Raw genomic sequence first — 18,683 nt, 5'->3', positions numbered from 1 at the left:
AAGAAAGTATTAATAATACAAGAGAACTAAGGGAAAGCATAACAGCATGCCCTAGACAAAATTCAGACTTCATTTGAAGGCAGTGCCCGGCAGAACAGAGAGCAGAGATGAAAATACATGAAGGTAGCAAAATCAATAATGGGTCCCAGAGAGAACAATGTTGAGCATCATTGAGAGCCTTGTGGGATGCCAACCATGTATCTGAACTAATAGGAAGGAGGCCTGGGCTGAATGAGCTTCTGTTTCCAAGAGATGAACAGAGATGGGAACAGGCATTAAAACACTGGAATTTAGCAGAGCTTTTAGTATATACATGTAATCTGATGAGTTAATGTTTGGGATTATTTTCTGTACAAACTTTCCTTCTACCCTGTACATTAATCTACTTTCAAAAATGAATTACTTTCTACAGAATGAGGGATTTTTCCAGAAAACTCTAGCTTAAAGAGTAGGAGTTTCCTAAAGGAACTTACTTAAGACTCTCCTCTTTTTTGAGCTCTTAGAAGCTGTAGTCACAGCGATTTCAGTCCTATTTATATATAACTCGATAAAGAAATCTTGAGACAAGTAAATATGCTTCATTATTTTTCTGTCTCCTCTAAGAGCCCACAGTACTTCCTATGAAGCATTCAGTGAATCTACAGTGGTCCGTTTGGTCTTATACTGCAATTGTCCTATTTAAATGTCATGATAGTGAAGACATTGTAAACTGATGTGACTCTATCTAATTGGGAAACTACTATTTTAAACTCAATAATACTATTACTGGTAAGATGGCTTATTTGATATAGGCATCTTTTGCCAAGCCTAGAGACCTATGATTAATACCCTTAAAACACATGGAAGAAGGAAAGAACTCACTTCTGAATATTATCTTCTGACCTCCACAAGATCACCTTGGCTCATTCCCCTCTATCAACACAAAATTAAGCAATAAATGTAAATTAAGTAATAAGAATGAATTAAAGAGAAACTTTATTACATCATTCATGTACTTCATGTACAATGGAAAACAAATGGGCACAACTGATAATATTATTTTCAAAAGCTCATTTTCATTAACCATTGTACCACCTATTGAACTGTATATGGAGTTGCCTTTGAAAAGATTTGTATTTCTCATTCATATGAGCTGAATGACATGCAGAGAATGATAAAAACTAATCTCTTTGTGAAGTCACATATGAAGGGTTGGCTCTTCAATTTACATCCACTAATTCCTCTGAGCCATTATATTTGTTCTTTGATTAGACATAACCTCACTGACTTTCAACGCAAAAGATCAGGAGGAGATGAGAGTGCTTGAATCAAAGGATAGCCTGAGGTGGTGCCTTTGGCACTAAACAGCTGACACTTCATTTCCAAATCTCAAAAATATAAGAGATGTAACTATCAAAGCCATATGGTGTAGGGTAACTGCTTGTGGCATAGCAATGCTGACTGTTACCAGAGGACACGTGTGTGTTATAAGACTTACTGTCCAGATATGGAGAATAAAGAGAAAGATACAAGGGGATTTTGAAGTTTTCACGATGTTTCATAGGAAACATCACAGTGGCATTGTCATTAAACTGAGAAGTTTCTTTGCCAGAGAGTCTTTATCCAAGTCTTTGCCAAAAGTCTTTATTCTTGTTAAAGAAATCAAGAACAGCTTTGCCATATTGTATATTTTATTCAGTGCAGTGTATCTGATTTAAAAATGTAGAGAACTGGATAAGAAATATTTTAGAGTAAGTACTTAGTCATATATAAAGAAAGATCTCAAATTTAATATTAAAAATGTCATCACCCTCTATATAATTGGGTTTACTTATTTTTTGTTCTTTGGTTATTTTATTGATGAATATGTCAAATGTTTAGGTGAGTCACATTATTACTGCTTGTAAACCTCATAATATCTACCTAATTATGCATAATTATCAACCTCAATTAAGATTTCTTAATGAAGTTAGCCACAAGATTATATAACTAGCAATTTCCAGATTTGGGCATGAAGTTTACTCTGACTAACCTCATATTTCACTAACTTGGAAGAATCCTGAAGGAAGAACTAGATGTTTTACTGTGCATAATGCCAGTCTGGCACAAAACTATGAACTGAAAAGAGAATTAGATGAAAAGAAATGAACATATTGCCTGACACTGCAATATCGTGTCTTTCATCGGGAACCAAGAATTGTTATTTAGTCTCTCTTTCTAAGGCATACGTCTGTACAGCATATTTTAATAAGATACTCTGATCTACGGTCTCTCAATTTAGTTTTTGTCATGTTCAAAGAGGAAATCCTATTTTCTTCAGTTGAACTATACCTGCTACATAATATTCTATTTAGTCATTTAGGTCGTGTGATGAACCCAGAATTGAATAAAATGGAACCTACACTAAATTCTCCCAGGAGTGCTGTGAGCCATGCCTACAAGTGTGAATTATGCCAATAGCATTATCAAAGGAGCATCATAAAAATATTTCCTATTTTTAAGTAAAAAAAAAAAGAATTCATCACCCGCCCTTTCTATCTTGAGAATACAAGTTTGCTGAACGTAAGGCTGCTAGACCATGCTGCGAGAGTGTCCTGAGGCTGCAAAGTATATCAAGGCTTTCAAATCTTCCTGCCAACCTTTCATTGAACACGTTGTCTTCATGCATTAATTCATCTACTCAGTCATTTTTATAAGAGTTAGGAAGTAGACGTTGTTTAGAAGATGGGTTTTACATGCCAAGAAAAAAAAAGAATGTACAAAATTACCATTTTATTAGTAAATACATGAATGATAATCATTTTAAAAATCAATGTGATTCATGTGCAAAGTGCTGGGTCCTGAGTAAAGGTGACTAAGGAGAGAGAGATCCTGGAAGGCAGGCACTCTGAGAAGGCTCTTCTGAGGAGGTAGCACTATGAATAAAACAAGAGTGTTGGGGAACACATTCCTGGGGTTGGAATATTCCAGGCTTAGCAAAAGTGTTCGAGCACACTGAAATGGAGGGCTGCTGAGAACATTTCATATTCAGTGAGAGATACAGAACGGACTCAGAATAATAACCACAACTCACTGGAAGCCTTCTGTACTCTGTTTGTTCATACTAGGAAGAAGCCATGAAGAATTTTCAGAAGTGCATAGCTATATCTGGTTCCTGTAAAGAGCAAGTTTGAACAGTACAGATCACATAGTATGCTCTATAGATTCGGCATCCAGAACAGCAACAACAACAACAATAATAATAACAACAACAGCAGGATAATTAGTTGGCATTTAGAGAAATATTAGCGTCATCTTTCCCTTTTAAGTTTTTAAAAATTCATTTATTCTCCCATATATTGCATCTTAATTGGCTTCCTTCCCTCATCCACCTCCCACCTCCTCGGTCCCACCTCTTCCTCCATCCCCATCCATTCCTACTCTGTTTACCTTCAGAAAAAATGCAGACCTCCCAGGGATATTACCTGAGCATGGCATGTTAAATTCTAAGAAGACTAGGTACCTCCTCTCATATTAAAACTACAGGAAGAAAACTAATAGGAGAACAAAGATGTAAAAAGCAGGCAAAATGATCAAAACAGCTACCAGCTCCTGTAGTTTTTGGGTGTCAAAAACAACAACTTACTGGACAATAAGGGGCCTACAATAGACTCCTACAGTTTCCCTGATTGTTGGTTCAGGCTACTGAGCCCCTACTGGGACAGGGTAGTTGATCCTGTAGCCTGACTGTGATGTTCTTTAGCCCTCTGCCTCCTGAATTCCTTCCTACCTGTTTTCAGCAGCATTTCTCAAACTCCACCTAATGTTTGACTGTGGGTCTCAGCATGTTTCTCAGTTGCTGGGTGAAGCCTCTCTGATGAGGACTGGGTTAGGCACCGATCTATGAGTATAACAGAATATCATCAGACATTACTTTATTGGGCATTCTTGATTATATTATTAATATTATTATTATTAATCACTATTGTTATTATTAGTATTTTGTTAGTTATATTTCAAGTCTATCATAGATTTCTGGGCTTTCTGATCTGATTTTTTTCAGAAGAATTCTACCATCATCGGTAGCTATATTTATTTTTCTTCCAAATTAGTTGAGAGAAGCAGACATAAAAACAAGTAGGCAAAAAAGCATTACTTGTAACTATCTCAATAATACCTGTTCTCCCTCGCTTAGTGTATCTACATATACTAAACTGACTTCTGACACTGTATGTTAGATATGTCTACATGTTTTCTTTTTACTGGTTGTACTGATATCTGTTGCTCCAATGCAATATTTTTAGCATTAAACCACAATTACAAAACCCTATTTTGTCCATTAATTAATTTATTTATCCAATTTACACCCCAATCATGTCCCACGTCTCCTCCCTCACACAACCTCTTCTGCAACCCTCCCCCTTTAACTCCTGACACCCAATGTGACACCTCAAATAACTACAACACTTTTCAGAGAAGGGAAGCTCTCCGTGGGCACCACCCTACCCTGAGACATCTAGTCCCACCAGGACTAAGCACCTCTTTTCCAACTAAAGCCAGACATGGCAGCTTAGTTAGGGAAACAGGATCCACAGGAAGGCATGAGAGCCAGCGACAGCCTCTGCTCCAGTTGTTGGAAGACTCTCATGAAGACCAGGCTGCACATGTCACATATGTGCAGGGAAGGGGTGTGGTTGTCCAGCCCTTGCATGCTCTTTGATTAGTGGTTTAGTCTGTGGGAACCAACAAAGGTACAGGTTAGCTGACTATGATGGTCTTCCTATGGAGTCCCTATCTCTTCCTGGTTATTTTTTTCCTCAACTCCTAGCTCAGTTTAATGCTTGCCTGTGGCTCTCTACATTTGTTTTAGTCAGTTGCTGGGTGGAGATTCTCAGAGGACATTTATGCTAGGCTCTATCTGTAAATCCGACCTGACAGACACAAACATAGCCTAAGGCTCCAAAGTCATTGAAGGAGGAAGGCAGGCCTGCAATGTGTTCCTATTGATGCTCTGAGGACAGCTCAGTGTATTCTCCCCAGTTCTCTGGTTTCTCTTCAGATCATATAACATTTTCTTTTTTTTTTATTAAACAACTTTATTTTAAAAAACAGAGATAAATATACAGATTTTAAAACCATTTTGCATAAAACTATATGAATATTTTTGCCAGTACTTGATTTTTTAAGAGGTTCGATAATATTCATTGAAAACTTACCAGTTACCATGAGTATAAAGTACATATAAAACAAAACATGGAAATAGTTGAAGTTTTCTTGGTGTATAAAGGTTAAACATAATGATTTTTACATACCAAGGATTGCCACAAGGCTACATTCTTACTCTTGAATTATAAATGATTTGAGGTCTAGGTGTACCACACTTTAAGAGGGTGCTATACACTGTTTTTTCTAAGAAGGACCGAGGCTTCCACATTTTGGCTTTCCTTCTTTTTGACCTTCATATGATCTGAGAGTTGTTTCTTAGGTATTCAGAGCTTTCAGGGGCTAGTATCCAATTATCAGTGACTACATACCTTTTTCAACTTTTACAATAGTCCTATTTTTAAGTAACTTTGCAGTTTGTTGTATTTAGGTCAGGCTTTCAAAATATAAACTTCAAAGAAATCCAGAATTCAGCCAATAATATGTGGTATGTAAATTAGTCTTGTTTTGTTGAAGTATTTCCATTAGCAAGTATTGTAGATAGTGTTGCTGATGAATTCTATCACCTATAAAGTATCTTAAATGCTTTAAATAATCTGTGCATGAATCTGTTTTTTTTTAAAAAATAAAGTTATAAAAAAAGATAAAAAATAAAAAAAATCTTTTTTTTGAAAAATTTTACTTATATAGTCTTTTGTTTGTTGTGTATGTGCACAGGCACACAACCTCCATGGAGTTAATGCAGAATTAAGAGAAAAAACCTTTTGGGTATCCCTGCCACTCCTCCTTCATAGGATCTAGAAATGGAATCCAGGTTATTAGGTCTGTACATAGCATCTCTATTTCTGAGAAACTTCACTCACCATTCTTGAAAATATTTCTATTTCACTTTTATTTTGCAATACATACAATTTTTATTAGTTTGGTGGCTTTTTAAAAACTCTATTAGCAATTAAAATTCTATTATCTTGTATTCTTCTCAATTTCTTCAGAAAATAAACAAAGTATCTAATAAAATTTTATTGGATATAGGGGATATTTTTCTTCCTCTTCTGGTTCTATTTACACTCTTTTTAATCTTACTCCACAGTGTGGTATAAAGTTTTTGGACTTCTCAGATTTGTCATGCTTAGCATCTATCAAATCCCTCAGGTTTTATGATTCTTTTAAATTAATATTTGGCCTTATTTCTTCTCCATTGCTTTCTTTCTTTCTCTGAATGTCCAATAAAGATACAAACATGGAGAACTGCAGAAGAAACATACAAATCATAAGATAGAATCTAATACAAAATCCAAATTATATGTGAATGCAACACACATTTTAGAAGTGCAAGGTTAATGATCTTAGGCATTATGTCTGGACCACAGAAAGCTGATGGTGGAGCCCTCAGAGACAAGAATCGCAGCCGGGCAGCAGCCTCAGCTGTCAGCTTCGGACATGGCCTGAGGACTCTCTTGGCTTTTACATGGGTGGCAGCCAGGAGTTTGCTAGGAATAACAGTCTGTAAAATTTTGATAATTATAAGAATGATAGGTCCAATTTAGGCACAGACAACAAATGACCTGCAAAAGGACCATAAAATAGACCAGGATAATTTATACTTTCCATAATTGGGAATCTCAATTCCTCTCTCTCTATCTACCTATCTCTCTCTTTCTCTCTCTCCCTCCTTCCCTCCCTCCCTCCTTCTCTCCCTTTCTCTCTCTTTCTCTGTGTGGTTCTGTGTCTCTGTCTCTGTCTCCTTCTCTGTCTCTCTGTCTCTCTGTCTCTCTGTCTCTCTCCCTCCCTCTCTCTCTCTCTCTTTCTCTCTCTCTTTCTCTCTCTCCCTCCTTCCCTCCCTCCTTCTCTCTTCCCTTTCTCTCTCTTTCTCTGTGTGTTTCTGTGTCTCTGTCTCCTTTTCTGTCTCTCTCTGTCTCTCTGTCTCTCTGTCTCTCTGTCTCTCTCTCTCTCTCTCTCTCTCTCTCTCTCTCTCTCTCTCTGTCTCTCTCTTTCCTGCCAAGTATCATTCATGTTTCTAGTTTTTAGTTTTTCCATGACTAGTAGATAATTAACAAATGGCTTCCGTCATTTAGTCAACATATTAAAATCAGAAAGTAGATTCTTAATGTAGCTGAAGATGGGACAAAAATGTCTCCATAATTACCTTCCAGTATTAATATTACATAATAACATTTTAAATGGTCATTTTGAATGAACTCGAGAATTATTTTAAATTATCACATAAATGTAGCTCTATTAAGATTTGTTTAATATTACTGTGAAAACTACCTTTGCACCTCTACAGAGGTATGTAAGTACACTATCAAGTGCTATGACTCTGTTTTGATTAGCTGTTTTTAAATGTGTGTGGTTAGTGTTGTTAAAATAGAACATCTTCTGAGACTAGCTGATATTTAATCTGATAATGGTTCTTTGACATCAACAATCAGTATGTTTATTTAAAGAAAGTTATACAACATATGAATAATTTTACTTCTTTTGCATTACATGCCTAGTTATTTTTAAATTTACTTATTCACTTTACATCCTGCTCACTGATCTGCTCCCTGTTGCCCCTCCCACAGTCCTTTACTCATGGGCTCCCTCCCCTTCTACTCTGAGCAGGTGGGGGGCCCTGGGTATCCCCCCACTTTGGCAATACAAGGCTCTGCAAGGATAGACACTTCCTCTCCCACTGAAGCTAAACAAGGCAGCCCAGCTAGTAGAACATACACTATGCTCAGACAACAACTTTTGGGATAGCCCCCATTCCAGCTATCATGGCTTATGTGAAGGCCAAGCAGCATATCTGCTACATATGAATGGGGAAGCCTAGGTACAGTCCATGTATGTTCATTGGCTAGTGGTTTAGACTCTGAGAGCCACAAGGATCTAGGTTAGTTGACTCTGTCTTCCTATGGAGATACTATCCTCTTCAGAGCCCAAAATTTTTCCTTCTACTCCTCCATAAGAGTCCCTAAACTCTATCCTCAATTACTGATTATTAGGGAGAAATACTTATGATTGGTGCAAAGTGTATTATTAAAGTAAATGACAGTATTACATTTCTACTTCAGATGATAATATCAACACACAGAGAAGCTGGTTTTGTAAGTCCTATAAAGCACATCCTGTGAGCTACATGGACAATCCCAAAATTAAAAGCCTACCTATATTTTCCCAATAAGAATTTGCATGATGTGTTTATTCAGACATTAATCTAATTAGAGATTAATCTAATGTAGATGAAGGAATGACAAAGTGTAGTATAAAATACTGGCAAAGACAAATAGACACAACCAAATAGATGATGAATACCTAGCACATGCAAAGCAACATGATAAATTTAATATATTTACGCAAAAAATGTTTGTTTTTGGCCTGGTCTCACAGAACCAGCATTGTCTGGAAGAACAATTCAACACAATACAACATACTTTCTTGTTGATAGAATGTAAAAATAGTCTGTCCATCTGAGAAGTACCTGAAGGATACTTATTTCCAACAAAAAATTGTACTACATTCTTTTTTATTTTGAGATCAATTATATTATTTTTGAGAAGTAGTTATATTACTAAGGTTTATTATGATAGACAATTACATTATTTAAATTACAGTTAAATATTTAGGAACCCTATTAAAGTATGATTATTATCCTTGAATATAGATTAAAACAAACAAGAATCATATCACACCCAACTACGCATTTGTTATGGATTAAAGACAGAATTACGTATCCAATAAGTACTAAAATAACTAGCACTTATATCCTCAAATAAAATGTGTGCACATTGTCATAGTTTGAATATTTCTCTCCAAATTTTTGGTATTTTGTTGCAGAAATATGCATTATATTCAATAACTGATATTTTGGTTTTATATATACTATGGGAAGAGGTATTGATTTCTCTTTGAATATTTGCAATTTCCTAGTCCCACTTTTCCCTTAAAATGATATTTATTTTATTGGTATTAAATATTATTTTCTTCAAAATCATATAGTAATATCTAACTTCTGAATTGTTTATTATTGTTATCATATTTCATGAATAAAGACAGTGTTACTACTTTAAGGAAATAAGATATATCAATTTTGGATTTCCATTGTTCCGTTTTCTTTTTAATCTTTTGTTTTGAACATACATTCCTGAACATAAGATAATATTTATACTGTTTTCAATCATTACTTTTTGTAGAATTATATGAAGAACATGTCAAATCAAAAACATATAATTTTATGGGACTCATAAGTCATTGATATATGCATTACATTATTTTAAAGCGAGTATTTTTAAAGTTGTGTCTTTCTTGTATATTGCTATAAGCTGCACAGTAGTGAACATCTATCTATCATATCTGCAGTTTATTTATTTACTCATCTACCTATTAATCCACTATCTGTTTTCTTCTTTTACTGTTTTCTTTTAGGTCTGATTTTATTATCTAAAAAGTAACATAATTATGCAACAATTTCTTCTAAATTTAAATATTCCCTTTTGGATGGAACAGGAAAAATCATGGACTCAGAAAAACAAAGAAAAATTACAATCTCAGTTATTTCCAAAACTTACAAGACTCATATTGTTTCTCCCTACTCCCACCCCAGCAGTAATAATTTCTGGGAGAAAAGAGTTTGAAAAAGCTCTATGTATATTGTGCATTGAGATCAGCTCCTAGAGAAGTTGCAGAGTTTATGAATCACTACCATTCTGACTAAGATGGCCTTCTTGGTAATGCGGATGCTATAATGCAAGCTAGTGATGCATGCTTCTGTAAATAACCCCTACCCATGCCTCCAAAAGTAATCCCTCATTCTTTCTTCATCAAACTCATTGTCTCACTAAGCTAGACTTGAATAGAACTAGTCCTTTGCTCTGTTCTGCATCACTTACCCAGGATGCTTCTGTATTCGCAGGAAAAGTCACACAAAAATAATATAATGTTAGGTACCTTATTTAGGGAATTAGTATTCCTAAAACTTTCTTCTCCAGGAAAGCCTCACTACAGAAATTTCAAATGTTCATTGAACCCTCTATAATTCCATTTCCATATCTACAGAGAAATAATGAGTCTGATATCACAAAGCTGTAGAAATAATTAATATTATTCATATATAGCACATATAATATACCACATATAACGTTTTCAGGTTAAATGACTGTTATTAGTATAGCACTTTAACAAAAGAACTGTTTGAAAAAATGTCAAAAATGATTATCTCCTCAATAAAAATAGCAATGTGTTCTATGATCTTAGACCTTTAACCTGAAGGACAGATATGTATGAAGGAAGCAGTTATGGAGGATCCACTACTTTGGAAATAGAAGGAAAGTATTAGCTTAGAAAGATATAGCATCAGTGTGCATCTTTAGGTATTCTATGTTTTCTTCAGCTTAGCTAGTGCCTGTATTATAGGATATGCTACCCACCTATGCATAGTAAGTGTGGAGTCTTTTTAATCCTCTTTTGTAAACATTGGAATGGTTTTAATTAAAAAATAAAGCCACACTTCAGCTAATAGAATTATTGCATTAATAAACACTACTCTTTTAAAGAAGTGGAAAATACCATCTGTCTTTATTTTGTTAATGTTAGTAATATGCAGAATTAGACCTTGAATGTAGACCAAGTAAAAATTTCTTGTTAGCTAGCTACAATAATATCTGTATTTAAATAAAGTCGATATTTTTTTTTAAAAATCACCCATAATGCAAAGGTGTTGCCATGGATCCTGCTTAATGACACAAGGATACCTTTGTTATAGTTAGGCCCTGATTTTGTCTCCCGTGCTCCTAGAAATAAGATTCAGACTTAAATTATATTTACAAATTACTCAACCATATAGCTAGGATTTATGACTAGATCATAATTACATTTTGCTATGTGGCTGGTTATCTGTGTTCAAGTACCATGTGTCTGTCTCCTCACATCTTTTCAGGCCCCTCCCCAAGCCTCCTTCTTCCCCAAAGTTTTTTCTCCTCCCAATGTCCTGCCTTTATTCCTACCTAAGCCGTAATTCATAGGCTTTTTAATTGACAGGTAAGGCATCCACACAACATAAAAGATGATCTCTTTACAAACCTGTCTTGGGTTGAATGCATTTTTTTCCCAAATAGCTGACAGATTTACTCTTGTGGGAACAGTCTGGACCACTTTCTTGTAGACTACTTTGGATGTAGTCTCATGGTTATACATGGTTCTCATCCATTTAAGCCAACACAAGAAGGATGTAAAGAGTTTCCAGTCTGGTTATACATTATGCTGTACTTAACTAACTCCAGGAAAATTGAAAACACTATGATATGAAAAGTAGGAGAGGTAACAACTCTAATCAAACAGAATGACAGAGAAAGATAAGGGTTTTTCAATAGCACAGGGGTCTTGCGTATATGTACAGAAGTAATACAATTTTTGTTTCTTTTTCTCCCTTCTATTAACATTGGAACAGGAACTCTATGTTCCTGTATAATTGATCATTTGTTATATTCCTTAGTGTAAAATGACCTTTATTTCTTAGCTTTGATCCAAGTAAATATATTCAATTATGGGTTTATACCTGAGGAATTCTAGCAAAATAACTATGCTACCTTGTATAACTCATTTAAAATCTGGCATCCCTGAGCCTCTGCCTCCAGCTGGGATGAACTAACTGGGATTGGATTTACTCTCTCACTTGAAAGCACCAACAGGTAGGCCAATTATAGAAGTAATAATTTCCATGATTGCATATGAAGCAACAGAGGAGACTAATTCTTCAGAGAAGTGAGCCTTGAATTGGCCAAGCCTCATGTCTGGGGAGTTTCAGAGCTACTGTAGGAGAATAGAAACTATTAAATGAAAGAGCTCACAGCATTGAATATATGTAGGATGACTGACTTCACTAATTTTACAGGATGCAACTAGAATCTACAGGACAAGGCACCATAAAGGGGGAATGCACAAAGAGAGCTGTGGGCAGCCATCAAAGGTACTGAACACTTGTGTTCCCAGCTGAGCACTGACATAAGCATTTAGGTGAAACAACAGCTGGAGGCTAGGAACAAAGAAAACTCCCACACAATGAGAGGAAAATATGGAAAACTCACACCAGCCTGGTAGAGGATGTATTCCAGCTAGCCAGAGTGAAAATGGCTTAATTCATAGGCCATTGTGCCATGGACAATCTCTTCCTATATATTGAGACAGAATCAACCATAGATTAAACAGAACTCTAGATTCTACCAAATAAAAGCGTAAAGGGGTAAAAGAAAGATTGGAAGAGACCAACATATAGTAACTTAAATAACATGTGCAATAAACTTCAGTAATATTTATAAGTAAGTTCATTGGCATATCCATACTTTGAGACAAAAGCTGGTATTCATGGAGTCTGCAGGATCCTAGTTCAGCTCAGAGTGGCAGGGTCAGAGCGGGGCTACTACTCTCAGGTTTTTAGTATTATACGCCTTTTAAATGGTACTCAAAGAGACAGCTTTTAGATTATCTTCAGTGAAACAGCTTGTGTGCATGCATTTTATTGGGGTGAAAAAAGGCTAGATATGAACCTTGAGAGTTGCCTATAGTTTAACAGATAGGAATGCCTCATTTGCATGGAGAGGCATTCCAGGAATCCCAGGTCATTGGTGGGCAGGTTCTTACTAGGAAAGAGTATGTTGAACTAGTAGATTTTCCAAGGTCTATGTAACCTCTCTTAGATAGAAGATGTGGTAGGTTAGGCTCCCCAGATAAGGTCAGAGAAGAGGAAGCTCTGAGGGAAAAGGGAGTCTGCCATTTTGCTTCACGATCAGAGGAGATCTCTGGACATGTTATCCTGCAATCTCAAGTAGCAGGGTTTCCCAACACATATGTATATATTTCTAATATAAAAAGTACACATAGCTATCATATATAGGCATAGACCGACATAGAAAACTCATATAAGGGTTGATAAGTAGCATGTCTTCAAATAGATAATTATTATTATTTTCTTAACACTTTACTTAAAAACACAGAGATACATGTACAGATTTTTAAAGCATTTTGGCATAAAACTATATGAATATATATTGGCCAGTACTTGATTTTTTTAAAGGTTTGATATTATGCATTGAAATCTTTCTAGTTACAATGAGCATAAAGTACATGTAAAACAAATGTAACATGGAAATTGTCAAAGTTTTCTTGGTGTATAAAGATTAAACATAATAATGTTGTTCAATTTATAAAAAAAAGAAAATTGGTAAAAGAAAAACATAATGATTTTTACATACCAAATATTGCCACAAGGTTATCTTCTTAGCTCTTGAGTTTTTAATGATTTAACATCTAGGTATACACCACTCTGAGTGGGTGCTAATTATATAATAGATTAATGTTTTATTAGAAGTGTGTACCCAGACTTGATCCACAGAAACACTTGGAAATATGTTTATAGTATACAATAACCTCCCCCCAAAATTTCTAAATTAATTAATATCATGATACTTTTAGTTAAAAATATCTTAACTGCCTTTTAATTTGTTTTATATAAAAAATGTAATACCAGTCATTTGGTTACTATTATATAACTACAACAGGATAAAGTTGATTAAAAGAAATATTATGGGTTCCCCTAAATTTCTTTTGTAAAGTATGAATTTATCATGTGATTGTATCATACACAATTAGGTATTTCAATATGCCATTGCTTACAGTAACAGAGAGACAATTGTTATTCCGAAGTACATTTTACATACCAATACATGTTAGCTCTCTTCCTCCCACTTTGTTTTATGGTATAAAATTCACAGACTCAGTCTTCTTTTTCATTATCATAAAAGACTATTCATTGGCAACTATAAGAAAAATGATAATAAAGAAGAGAGCAAGAGCTTGCAGCTTTGGTGTCAAAGTGGCAAGAGTAGTCACCAAAGCTTTTATGCTATGGTTGAATTTCAGCTTCTAGAAATGTTCACTATCCCTATGTGTAAGTATGCTTTTAGCTTATTTGTTTCTATAAAGAATTTTGAGGTAGAAACTTTCAAACCAAAAAATATATATATATATTTTCCTTTCAGCACAGGAGAGGAGTTAGCATTGGGATATAAAGTGAATTAATAAATAAATAAAGATTCAGAGCCGGAGAAAGGCCAAACCCATGAGGAGGAGACAAGTATGGAAGGACCAACATCCTAAGAGGAACAGTGTGTATCATCAGCCTGTAGAAAGAGCAGGTCAAAGAATAACAAATGGGAGTTATTGAGATTACAAAGTTTCTGTAAGGCTAAAGACATTGTCAAGAAAACAAAACGGCAGCCAACAGAATGGGAAAGATCTTTACCAACTCCACATCAGATAGAGGCCTAATGTCCAAGGTATACAAAGAACTCAAAAAGCTAGACACAAGAGAATCAAACAACCCTATTAAAAAATGGGGTACAGAGCTAAACAAACATTCTCAATTGAGGAATATCTAATGGCTGAGAAACATCTAAGGAAGTGCTCACCATCCCTAGCCATCAGGGAAATGCAAATCAATACAACCCTGAGATTCCACCTCACACCAGTCCGATTGGCCAAGATCCAAAACTCAGATGACAGCAGATGCTGGCAAGAATGTGGAGAAAGAGGAAAACTTCTCCACTGTTGGTAGGGTTGTACACTGGAACAAACTCTCTGGAAATCAGTCTGGCGATTCCTCAGAAAATTGTAAATAGTACTACCTCAAGATCCAGTTATTCCACTTCTGGGCATATACCCCAGAGACACATTAGTATACAACAAAGATACATGCACCACAATGTTCATAGTAGCTCTATTTATAATAGCCAGAAGCTGGAAAGAACCCAGATGTCCTTCAGTAGATGAATAGATACAAAAATTGTGGTACATTTACACAATGGAGTACTACTCAGCTATCAGAAACAGTGGCTTAACGAAATTCTTAAGAAAATGGATGCATCTAGAGAATATCAGTCTGAGTGAGATAACCCAGTCACAAAAGAACAAACATAATATGCAGTCACTGATAATGTGATACTAACCCCAGAAAGCTCTGAACGTCCCAGAAACAACTCGCAGACTTTGTGAAGTTCAAGAAACAAAAAGAATATATTTTAATAATAATAGAACTGTATCACATTCCCCTTTCATTCCTACAGCCCCTCCCAGTTTCTCTACTATTCCCTTAAATTAATAACCTCTTTTCTAAAATTTTGTTACATATGTACATATGTATATGTATATGTACCCACAAATACTTAATTACAACCTTAAAAATGTATTCATGTACTTTTATTCAAAAATGCTTAAAGATTTCTACATTTATCTTTCTTTTTTAAAATAAAGTTTTTCGATTAAAAAGGAAGTAGATAAATAAATAATTAGCAATTTTTTTCTTGCTGTAATGGGTAGTCTGGATTTTCAGTTTAGTGGTATACACATTTAACTGGGAGATGATCTCCTGATATGTGTGTAAGTTACTATTTTAGATTCATTGATGTAGAATGGGAATGACCTGCTCATCTGGATAGTACTATTCCCTGGGCTGGGATTCTGGATTGTAAAACAAATAAAGAGGCCTGAGCACAGGCATTCATTAATATCTGTGTCCTGACTCTGTACACCCCGTGGGTGGCTGCTTCAGGACCTTGCTGTCTGATATCCTTTCCTGTGTACCTAGAAGTGTGAGCTGAAAACAAAACCTTGCTTCTTTAAGTTCCTTATATAAGGGTCCTTTAAAATTATTTTTATTAGTTCCTTGAGAATTGTGTGCAGTGAGTTATGACCCACTCATTCTTTTCTCCTAACACTTAGAGCAACAGGAAAGTTGCTTAAATTTGGGGAAGATGGTCAAAGGGTTAAACAGGGGAAGTGGATGTTGACTCCCTGGTGATTAGCTTTTTATCATTGATGATGTACTGGGTATATTAACCACATTTCAGGGTAGGTTCCATGAGTGGCACTATCTGGATAACATGAAATGAACTCAATGATATTTTTATGGATATAAAACAAATCTCTTATTGGTATTTCACTGCAATATTTTGGACTATTTTAATTCTCTCTCTCTCTCTCTCTCTCTCTCTCTCTCTCTCTCTCTCTCTGTGTGTGTGTGTGTGTGTTTGTGTGTGTGTGTGCTTGGAGTGGGAGCCTGTCATATGTTACTTGAGGTATGGGTTTATTTATCTGTTACTTTGTTTTCTTTGTTTTTCAAAAGTGGGTGCTGAATATGAATATGATAAAGTGGGAAAATATGATCAACGTATATGGAAATATTTTAATTTCAAAAATAAAAAAGTTTCCAATAAATTATTGTTTAATAAGAATGTTTTTCTGAGACTAGAAAGGTGGTTAAGTGGTTAAAAACATTTTGTTCTTGCAGGGAAATTAGGTTAGAGTTACAGAAGTTACATCTGGCAGTTTACCATTTCATGTACCTCCAGCCCAAGGAAATACAATGTGTTCTTCTAGCTTCTTCTAGTACATGTACTCATATGCATACAACCCTCACACACACACACACACACACACACACATACACAGAGTCAGACACTCACACACACATATTGATAGGGACATATACAGACACACACACACACACAATTAAAAATTTAAAAAAAAATTGAAAAGAACATTTTGTTAATGTCCAGCCACAAAAACAATGAGTAAGCTGCAAAAAAGTACTAGTCTAAAATGCTGAGGACCAACGCTGAGAGACAGATTGACTTTCATAAGGTCTGTCATAACCAGAGGGGTCTTCCCCTTCAATACCTGGCCTAACTGAAAACACACTAGGATCCAACAGACACAGGATCTATCTACATTGCTGGAGACACATCATCTTTCAGTCTTACAACTGTACATGGGGACATATAACATGCTCCAGCACCCGTTCCCTTGCTCACAGCCAGAGACAACTTAGCTGGACTCCCAGCAGGTCCATCTTACCCAGGCTTGCAAATCAGCAGCTCCTAATACCCCCCCAGAGACAGCCTGACTAGAGGAGGTCCATCATAACCAGGTTTACAGAAGAGATATTCTCTAGTAATAGAAACCAAAGACAGTTAATACAAGAGAAAACCAGATGGTGAGAGGCAAGAGCAAGAATATTATCAACAGATACCAACGCCATTTGGCAACATCAGAAACCAGCTCTCCCAAATAACAAGCCCTGGACACTCTAACACGTGAAAAATAAGATTCCCACCTACAGTTTCATCTGATGAAGATGAAAGAGGACCTTATGAAAGATACAAATAACTCCTTTAAGAAATACAGGAGAATACAGGTACATAGGTAGAAGCCCTTAGAGAGGAAACACAAAATTCCTTAAAAAAATAAAGAACAACACAGTCAAATGGGTGAAGAAATTGAACAAATTAACCAGGGCCTAAAAATGAAAAAAAGAAACAATAAAGAAATCACTGTGTAAGGCAACCCTGGGTATGGAAAATGTAGAAAAAAGATCAGAAGTTACACAGGAATACAAGAGATAGAAGAGAGAATCTCAGACATGGAAGGTAAAATAGAGGACATTGACACAACAGTCAAAGAAAATACAAAGTGCAAAAAGATCCTAACCCAAAACATCCAGGAAATCCAGTGTACAACAAAAAGACCAAACAGAAGAAAAATAAAAATAGTGTTCCTTCTGTTTCAATTTAGTGGAATAATTTGAAGAGTATTGGTATTTGGTCTTCTTTGAAAGTTTGGTAGAATTCTGCACTAAACCCATCTTGTCCTGGGCCTTTCTTGGTTTTAAGACTTTTAATGACTGGTTCTATCTCTTTAGTGGTTATGGGACTGTTTAGGTGGTTGATCTGATTCTGATTTAAATTTGGTACCTAATATCTGTCTAGAAAATGGTTCATTACCTTCAAATTTTTCAGTTTTTGTTGTGTATAGGCTTTTGTAGTAGGATCTGATAATTTTTTAAATTTCCACAGGTTCTGTTGCTATGTCTACCTTTCATTTCTGATTTTGTTAATTTGAATTCTGACTCTGTGATTCTGGTTAGTCTGGCTAAGGGTTTATTTATCTTGTTGATTTTCAGAGAACCAGCTTCTGGTTTTGTTGACTCATTGCATAGTTCTTTTTTTTTTTTTTTTTTTTTTTTTTTTTTCTTTTTCTACTTGGTTGATTTCAGTCCTGAGTTTGATTGTTTCCTACTGTCTATGCCACTTGGGTGTACTTGATTCTTTTGTTCAAATGATTTCAGATGTGCTGTCAAGCTGTTAGTGAATGCTCTCTCCAGGTTCTTTTTGGAGGCCCTCAGAGCTATGAGTTTTCCTTTTTGAACTGCTTTCATTGTGACCCAAAAGTGTTTTTTCTTCATTTTCATTAAATTAAAAAATCTTTAACTTCTTTATTTCTGCCTTGACCAAGTTGTCATTGAATAGAGCTTTATTCAGCTTATGTAAACTTTCTGTTAGTGTTGCTGTTATTTAAAACCAGCATTAGTCCATGGTATCTGATAGGATGCATGGAATTATTTCAATCTTCCTGTATATGCTGAGGCCTGTTTTATAACTGATTGTATGGTCAGTTTTGTAGAAGATTGCAATCTGTTAAAACCATTCTGGAAATCAGTCTGGTGGTTCCTCAGAAAATTGGATATAGTA

Source organism: Micromys minutus, assembly GCF_963924665.1.
Source record: "Micromys minutus genome assembly, chromosome: 1".
In the NCBI taxonomy this organism is placed as follows: Eukaryota; Metazoa; Chordata; class Mammalia; order Rodentia; family Muridae; genus Micromys; species Micromys minutus.
This window is presented reverse-complemented; position numbering follows the sequence as displayed.